General features: G+C 39.0%; 1 non-coding gene across 1 annotated transcript; it reads left to right on the top strand.

Moving 5' to 3' along the window:
• Positions 1 to 3,510: 3,510 nt before the first annotated feature.
• Positions 3,511 to 3,603, top strand: trnai-uau (transfer RNA isoleucine (anticodon UAU)). The gene is given in 2 exon segments: positions 3,511 to 3,548; positions 3,568 to 3,603. It is a non-coding gene; the product is annotated as a tRNA-Ile (tRNA).
• Positions 3,604 to 7,977: the final 4,374 nt, after the last annotated feature.

The following is a 7,977-nucleotide window of genomic DNA, read 5'->3' as shown; positions in this document are numbered from 1 at the left end:
GAGTTTACTTTTCCAGCATCACATGACACAGAGACAGAGTTAGAATGTCTTGTTGAAGCATGAGACAAAGTTAACAGAAAAGTAAATAAAGGGCTTTGCATTCATAAGGTGTGATGATCCCCGATATGATTCAGTCTATACTTGATACATGCGACTTAAAAATGGACACCGGTCACATCATAGCGGTGGTTCAAGAGTTGTCTTTGGTGTCTGATATGAATCAACAGCTGTAGAATGATCCCAGAGGCCGTTCACTTCCTTGAACCAAGATAAAGGATATATGAGCCGGTTCCATCTGCTGAAATAGACTGAGTAGATAATGGTCAAAGCACAGGGATGAGCTGTATTTATACAACTGTTATTGATCGCATGAAAACTACTGCACTGTATCCAGTATAAAATAATTAGTTTTTAAAGTTTGTTTGTCTGTATATTGTTTTAGCCCAGTTTCTAAGTGTGTAGGACAAGCAAGGTTAAAGTCCTTGTCCAGTATGTGTTTTAATAGGCGATAAGGCAGATCAGTGAGTCAGGTCCCATCATTCATCCCTACAGGTTTGTAAAGGAATAGACTTTTTCTCGAAATACAGAAGTTTGATATTGTATTTTTTCTTCACTTCCATCTTTAAAAACCGACTATCCGAAAGCAGTTCAAGAGTACACACTGTGAGGGGCATGAATATGTTATTCCACCACTTCAGCAAATATTTAAGCTATTAAAAACAAGAGCAGAGCAGAACTTGCAGGCTATACTTCTTATAATTTATTATTTATTAAAATGCAGCTTTAATTTTTATCTCTCCAGAGCGAAGACTGAACTCCTATCAGCCTTCCAGGTCTTCACTTGTTACTATGTCAGCTCTGATCCAAACAAAAGCATTCTTTGTCTAATCACTACATTCCAGCACTAGTACAGATCAAAAAAGGGCTGAAGGTGAACCTGATTCAGATGCATTTTTTCCCCTCTTTGCTTCACAGAGTGGCGACGCACACGCTCTGTATTCAACAAACACCGACACATTTAATATGAAACGCTTTGGCTGCCACTTTTTCTTATCGACCACTTTCCGACTTGGCAGGTTGGCAGTTATTAAGCCATAATAAATAATGGCAGGGGTCTCCCGTAGGCTGTCCTGAGTGCCACCGGTGATGAGAATGCAGTGCAAAGAGAGAGCGTGTGGGAAATAATTCAACATTACACGCAAAGAACCCCATCATATTGTCTTTTTCTTTTTTTCTTTGGCACATACTGTATGATTATGCTCCTGTGGTGGTTAGAACCGAACACAAAGGTAAGGACCGACTACAAGGCCTCAGATCCGTTGATACATCTAATTTTTCATTGTATAAGCTCGCTTTGAAAAATGAGCCTGGATGATAGCTGGGAATTTGTGTGCAGCAATTGATCATCCCACAGAGCCGTGCTGAACCTGCATGAAAACCTGGATCTATTAGCTCAAGTGGTGTGAGGAGAGCAGTTAATGTTTGAGGCCCTAATTGATTATCTAAATCTTCATTATTCACTTGTTTAGCAGACAACGGTGCATGGCGCCATTTGATCTTGTTTGGCATGAACGCCAAAAGCAAGATGGCTGCTAATTCATTTAGCTGCTCAGACTAAATAAAAAGAAATGAACAGCGGCGGCGCCTTTGTAGCCCGAACCACTTTACCTTCCGTAAGTGTGGTTATGACTTGTTTCAGGCGTTTCAGGAACATATACCACAGCTCTACGACTTGAGACACATTTACTCTTGTACACACGTGTACTCATATTGTGTTCCATGCTACCTGAGTTCCCGGGTGCTTCATGTATGATATACAGTATGCTGCATTAATATGCAATGTTGCCAGTGCTGTGTACCTCTTCACCTTGTGTTGTACATGATGTGTTGCCATAATGTCCCTCCTCTATATGTGAGGTCTGCGTTGCAGAGTAATATGTTGACCTGTCTCCTCGTACTGTAAATATCAAATGACATTTTCCTGCAGCCGTGACTCTTATTCAGATTACATTCTCTAATGGAATGAATCCCAGGATATATACAGCACCTTGAAGAAGCATTTTACCACTGTACTGCTCCACAGTTTGAGTAATTGAATACACTTTCTCCTTTCTGTGTGGCTTTTTTTCATTACATGATTTGGGGGTTGACACATTTTGACCTAAGGCCCCATTTTTAAATCTGGAGATATTCTGCATTAACAGGCTTCTTTGATTATTCTGCTTGTGCAGATAAAAATTAGCTACATGCCAAATCTACAGCAACACCCAGGAGAGCGACATAAAGATTTCTCTCGCTGTGTTTTGCAGTGCAAGCCTGTTATAGTTTGGGTTATCACAGTGAGCCGTGGATAACTGTTGTTATTCCAGTTGATGTTGTTGATTTCATCATGATCCAGGGATGATTTATATCTGTGTCAGCTCCAGCAGCAAGTGAAGAAAGAAAACAACAACAGGTAAGCAGAGGGAGCTTCTGGAAAACAGACTCTCACCTTTTCTTCGCTCTAATGACAACATGGTATTCGTGAAGCAACAGGGCATCTCCCTGTCAACGTGGAGACACAGAGCTACGATGAAAGCTTCATGTTTCCATTTCCATTCTTTCTGAGCAAATCAGACTGGTACAAGTGGTATAGTATGACACTTCACTATCACCTGGATAATGATATATTTCAAATGCGTGCACCAAATTTTCCACCAGTTGCCAAGGACCCAAAGTAATTGTCTACGATAAAACAATCTGAAAGATCAGCGGTCAAACCCAGTCTCTTAAAAAACTCTTTTATTAAATACTTTTTCTGCTATAAATTTGCATCTACCTGATAGATGTAGCCATCTTTTACTAAATAAAACTTGGTCATTTCTTGTGGCATACAGTACTCACCATTTCAACCACCAATGTAATGTTTTCCAGGGACACAGTTAAACAGTTATACCTCCAACATGGATATTTTGGAGTTTTAGGCGCAGACAACCATAACGGTTTATGATAAGGTCACGAGTTACTATGCAATTACAAATACTGAGGATAAATCTAATTAAAACTGTCTGAATGTGATATAACAGTGAGGGTTTGCCAAGATCAACTATCTTGATCATAAAGTTTCAACTGCCTATTTAAAAGGAGCAGAATGAAATTTAATCTGGATATTTTATCACCCCGTGCACTTTTTCTTTTCCTGCTGCAGGAATATGCTGATCACCAGAATTTATAGTGAACGAGATACTTCTGCTGTGTTGACAGCTCAGGAAATGCATCTGGTAATAGAAAATGAGCCCAAAAATGTTGAATGAAAAAGGTTCACATTACAGGAATGAAGAATCCAAAGTGTGATATGATTGAACAGTGCAACTGAGGTTAACCACATAGAAGGTTGACCAGCATAGTTAACAGGAATTCTTTATCACAGTATAAGACTGTATATAAACATTGAGGAGGCTTCTCAGCTTCCTCCCACTACCAGAAATGAAGCCAAAATATCACGCATATCAACGATGAGATTAAGCACATGCTCCAGTGGCGCAATCGGTTAGCGCGCGGTACTTATAGACAGTGATCTGCGCAGTAATGCCGAGGTTGTGAGTTCGATCCTCACCTGGAGCATGAGGTTTAGTTTAGGCTACTATCTATTTAAATTAGATAGTTTGAGGTTTCGATTCCCGATCGTGTGCCAACATGGCCCAGCTGTTTAGGATGTCTGTGGTTGAGGTGGTAGAGCGGTCATCTTCTAACCATAAGATCTGAACCCCGAATTCCACCTCGTAGAAAAAGTGCTGTATTAATGTGTGTGAATGGGTGAATTGCAATAAACTGTACTGTAAAGTGCTTTGAGTGGTCATCAAAACTGGAAAAGATCTATATAAATACAGACCATTTACATGGTCCTTTACATTTTGGTCCACTAGCAGGGAATGATCTACACTGCAACCAGCCAACAGGGGGCGATCAAGATGCCGTGGGTTCGATATTGGGGAGCTGCATGTCATCCATCTTTATAAAGAGTGTATGTTACAGCTGCAATAAAGAAAAGGGGCCTGTAGCATTGTCACTGAATTGAAATCTAGGATTATTTCTTATGAGTCAGTTTTCTTTTTTTCAGTTGTCAAATAAATTGTGATGCAACTGCTAAACCCATATAAAAAGAAACTTAAAACCCTTAAACCTCTAAGTCAAAGATTTCTGAAAGACATATCAGTTGTAGGAAAAAGCAAATGATTATTTCAAAGCCCTTAGCAACCAATGCTGGACATTCAGATCCACATGACTCATCTGATTTGTGCCACAACACGATGTAGCACCATGGAGATGATTCTGAGCAAGGTGTGATAACAACACACATCAGATTAAATGAAATAAACTACAAATGAATACAAATGCAATGAAAGCGAGACAATTGGAATTCCTGAAAAGTGTGACACAACAATCATATTTATTTACATTTAAGATTGGACTGAGATTATTTCACACTTTTTAAAACCACATACAAAATTGTTGTGTTGTCTTATTTTCCACGTTACTCACTCAGTACAGTAACAATAATGCATCTGTGTAATGTCTTTAATCTTCTGTGAAGCCACAAACATACAAGACACTGATGAAAATTTCAAGAGAGCTCTTGGTGATAAGAGCCGACGGTGGTGTCAATGTGCTGTAAACAAAAACATGCGATCTCCGGAGAAGAATGTTTACGTTAATGTTGTGCACCAGCCTGCTGCAGCACCTCTCACCTGTGTCCAATTGTAAACTGAAATCCGCAGCAACTGACGTCTGGGTGGTGCATCGCATGACTTAAAGAAAAAATTCACCTTCCTACCATTTAATACTAAGTGTTTATAAATGAAGATTCTATCTGCACCTCTTGTACACTTATATAATCACGTCACAGAGAGGCTATACTGTCAGCATGAGTGCAGATGTTGAAAAGTTGAGATGACCTTGTTCTCATTTACAACTAATTGTCATGTTTTATGTCTCATTCATACTGGTCTATTTAGCTGTGTGATTTTCAGTGGCAGAGCTCAGTGTAGTACGAAGGTTTTCTTTCATACAGTGCTGTGAAAAGAATGTAGGCAAGTTTATGCAATCAATAGGTTTTTTACCTTCAACATTTGTCCTCACGTCTGTACTGAATGTTGCTGTTGACATTTTTCTTGCTCAACCAAGACTATGCCGATTCAAAACCATTTTGTTAGAGTCCTTTATAACTCCTTAAAACTTTTGGTTGTATGATTATATCAGATATGTTTAAGATAAACATTTTGCAACTAGAATGGCAAACCTCTGGGAAGGCCCAAACACATCTATATTCACTAAATCCAGATTTTTATTTAGATACGCAAGGAATTGCAGACTCATGAATATCAGTCCTCCAAATATGATGTATTTTTTAGATCAAAATCCATGAATTATTCTCTGAGAAATCAATGAAAGTGAAAAAAAAAGATGATTAATTAAATTATTATAATTAATCCAGTTTCAGCTCAGCAAGCGTTTAGTATCTATGGGTTGATTTAACCCTGCATTCAATTTTAACTTGTGCCTCTGTATTTCCTACATCCACTCAGGAAAAAAAGGTTCTGTTGAATGGAGGGACAACATCAACTGAATTGGTGATATTCACTTTAAACAATAATCTTAATTGCTCCTATATGACTGAAAGTAACTGCCTTCTAAGATGTACTTAAATAAGGTGAAGGATGGATTAGCACAACGTTTTCTATCAGCACCAATTTTCTTTAAAAACTCTGCATTACCAGTGAGTCACACAATCACTAATAAACCCAGTCCAGAATTGAAAGAAGGTGATAGTCTTAATTCTATCCATAAAGGGACTTTGCTATCACAATTTTGAGGTGAATATATGCATACTGCTAATACACTATACGCATTAAATGGCAAAAAGTCAAAGAGGATTATTGCAGTATTAATGTGTGCCTGAGAGCAGACAGCAGGGAGTTATGAAGGACAGGACAGTCTTCAGGGCTTACTTGTCCATTCACTTGTAATTTTAAATGTTTAATCCTTAATGACCACCACAGTATATTCATTTTATTATCTATGAAGCTATTATCTCTTCGGATAAGTCTTGATTAAAGAAACATACTTACGACATCAAAGCACCCAGAGCCTCAGCACACACTTATTCAGCGATTGTTGACAGCCTAACACAGCACTTCAGGCAGAATCTCACACACAGGAGAGTTAGACAACCTCTTTCAAGGTTTGAGAGATAATTATACATTATTATACAGTAAGTCAGGGAGCTGGGTGGGATCCAGCCAGTGCCAGGTGGTTAATAAGAGGGTCACAGCGGGGTCATGTTGACTGAGGGCCAAGGCAATGCAAGCAGGATGACTTTTAAATACTACACTCTTTGAATATTCATAACATGGTGTAACTGATGGCTAAGGGCTTTGAATGCACTTTAGCCATCGTGCATGGGAACAAGTGATGTCTTGAAACGGTTGTTCTACCGTGATGCTAATTTGGTTAAGTACAGTAACACACATCATGGACAGGTCCGGGTACGGAGACGGCTTAATAAAAAAATAGAACTTGCTACTGCAGTGTGTTATTGCTGTTTATGGAAACTATTGTTGTATTTAAAACATGTAATAGCTTGCATGTTTTGTTTAAGTTCAGCATGTATAGAGCATTGATATTAAATGTTCTGTGCTGAAAAGGATAAATTGACTGTATGTTTTTTATTCCAGCTTTGTGTAATAAGAACATTATCTCTCATAACCGTGTGTAACTGAGGTTTACCTGTAAAAAAATACCTCCTCAAATTGAATGTGAAATCCTATTGTGAGTAGCTAGGCTATTTTTAAAAATGCTCTTCTTGACTCGTAATCCCAGACGACATTCTTGTGTGAGGACAGAGCCTCGTCTGACTCACAGCTGCACACCTTGAAGTCGTATTTTGCTGCCTACGCATTTCCCTCTCTGACCTTTGCCTAAAGGATGGCAAAGATATGACAAGGAATGGAAATCTTGTTTTTGAGAGGCCAATGTATTGTGATGTCATCTTGGCAGCACACACACACATGCACATGCGAGAACCCACATTTTTGTACCTACATGTTTCAATTTGTCTTGATAAAACAAAAAACAATAAAGAAATACAGATGTCTAATTTAATGTCCTGTTTCTGTAGATTTGTTTTGACTCTAGGTACCAAAATATGAAGGACTTTGAACGAGACTGCACCACTAGCCACTTATGGTTTCTAACAAACCCACCAGGATCCACAAAAGCTCCAAGTATTTCCCTTGACACACTACACCACTTCATACTAACTACAACCATCAAAATTCAGGGTGGATTGAGCCCTCAACCTCCAAACTTCAAAGCTGTCTGCAACACCCTGAACCATTTGACCAGACACTTCAATGTTGTATGTCTAAGAGCATCTGAGTCTGACTGAGTTGAACCCAAACCTTAAGAACACTTCTCTAACACACAGAGCCAGTCATAAAAAAGACACTTGACTGATATTTGTTCACACCTTTGAGTATTTACCTCAGGTGTTGCTGTTCAAAAATCCAGTACAGTGCCTTAAAATTGACCCTAAGACATCAAAATATGTGATTGAGTCTCTTCGACCCTGAGCTTTGGAAGCTGAACTTCGAATTCACCTGAAGAAGTTACCTAAAGAATAGTCTCACAATTTCAAAATACTCTGGGCCATTTGGTCAGCCTTATATTTCATGTTGGATTTCTCTGAGCTTCTCTGAGAATCTAACCTCAACCAGCTGAGTTATTTAGTTAAAGACTGTTTCGGTCTTTTTTAGCCCTTCTGACTGTTTCCTTTGGGCTATGTCCAAAGGAAAAGTTGTAACCATTGGCAGGTTATTGTGAGGAAGTCAATAGACATGGAGTAACCAGGCGCCTCAGAAAGCTTTGAGGTTGTAGGTTTGATCCTCTGGCAAGCCCGGTGAGTCGGCACAGGGGATTAAGGTCCCGTCTTGGTAGCTT

This window comes from Paralichthys olivaceus, chromosome 9 (assembly GCF_024713975.1).
Source record: "Paralichthys olivaceus isolate ysfri-2021 chromosome 9, ASM2471397v2, whole genome shotgun sequence".
Taxonomy (NCBI): domain Eukaryota; kingdom Metazoa; phylum Chordata; class Actinopteri; order Pleuronectiformes; family Paralichthyidae; genus Paralichthys; species Paralichthys olivaceus.
This window is presented reverse-complemented; position numbering and strand designations above follow the sequence as displayed.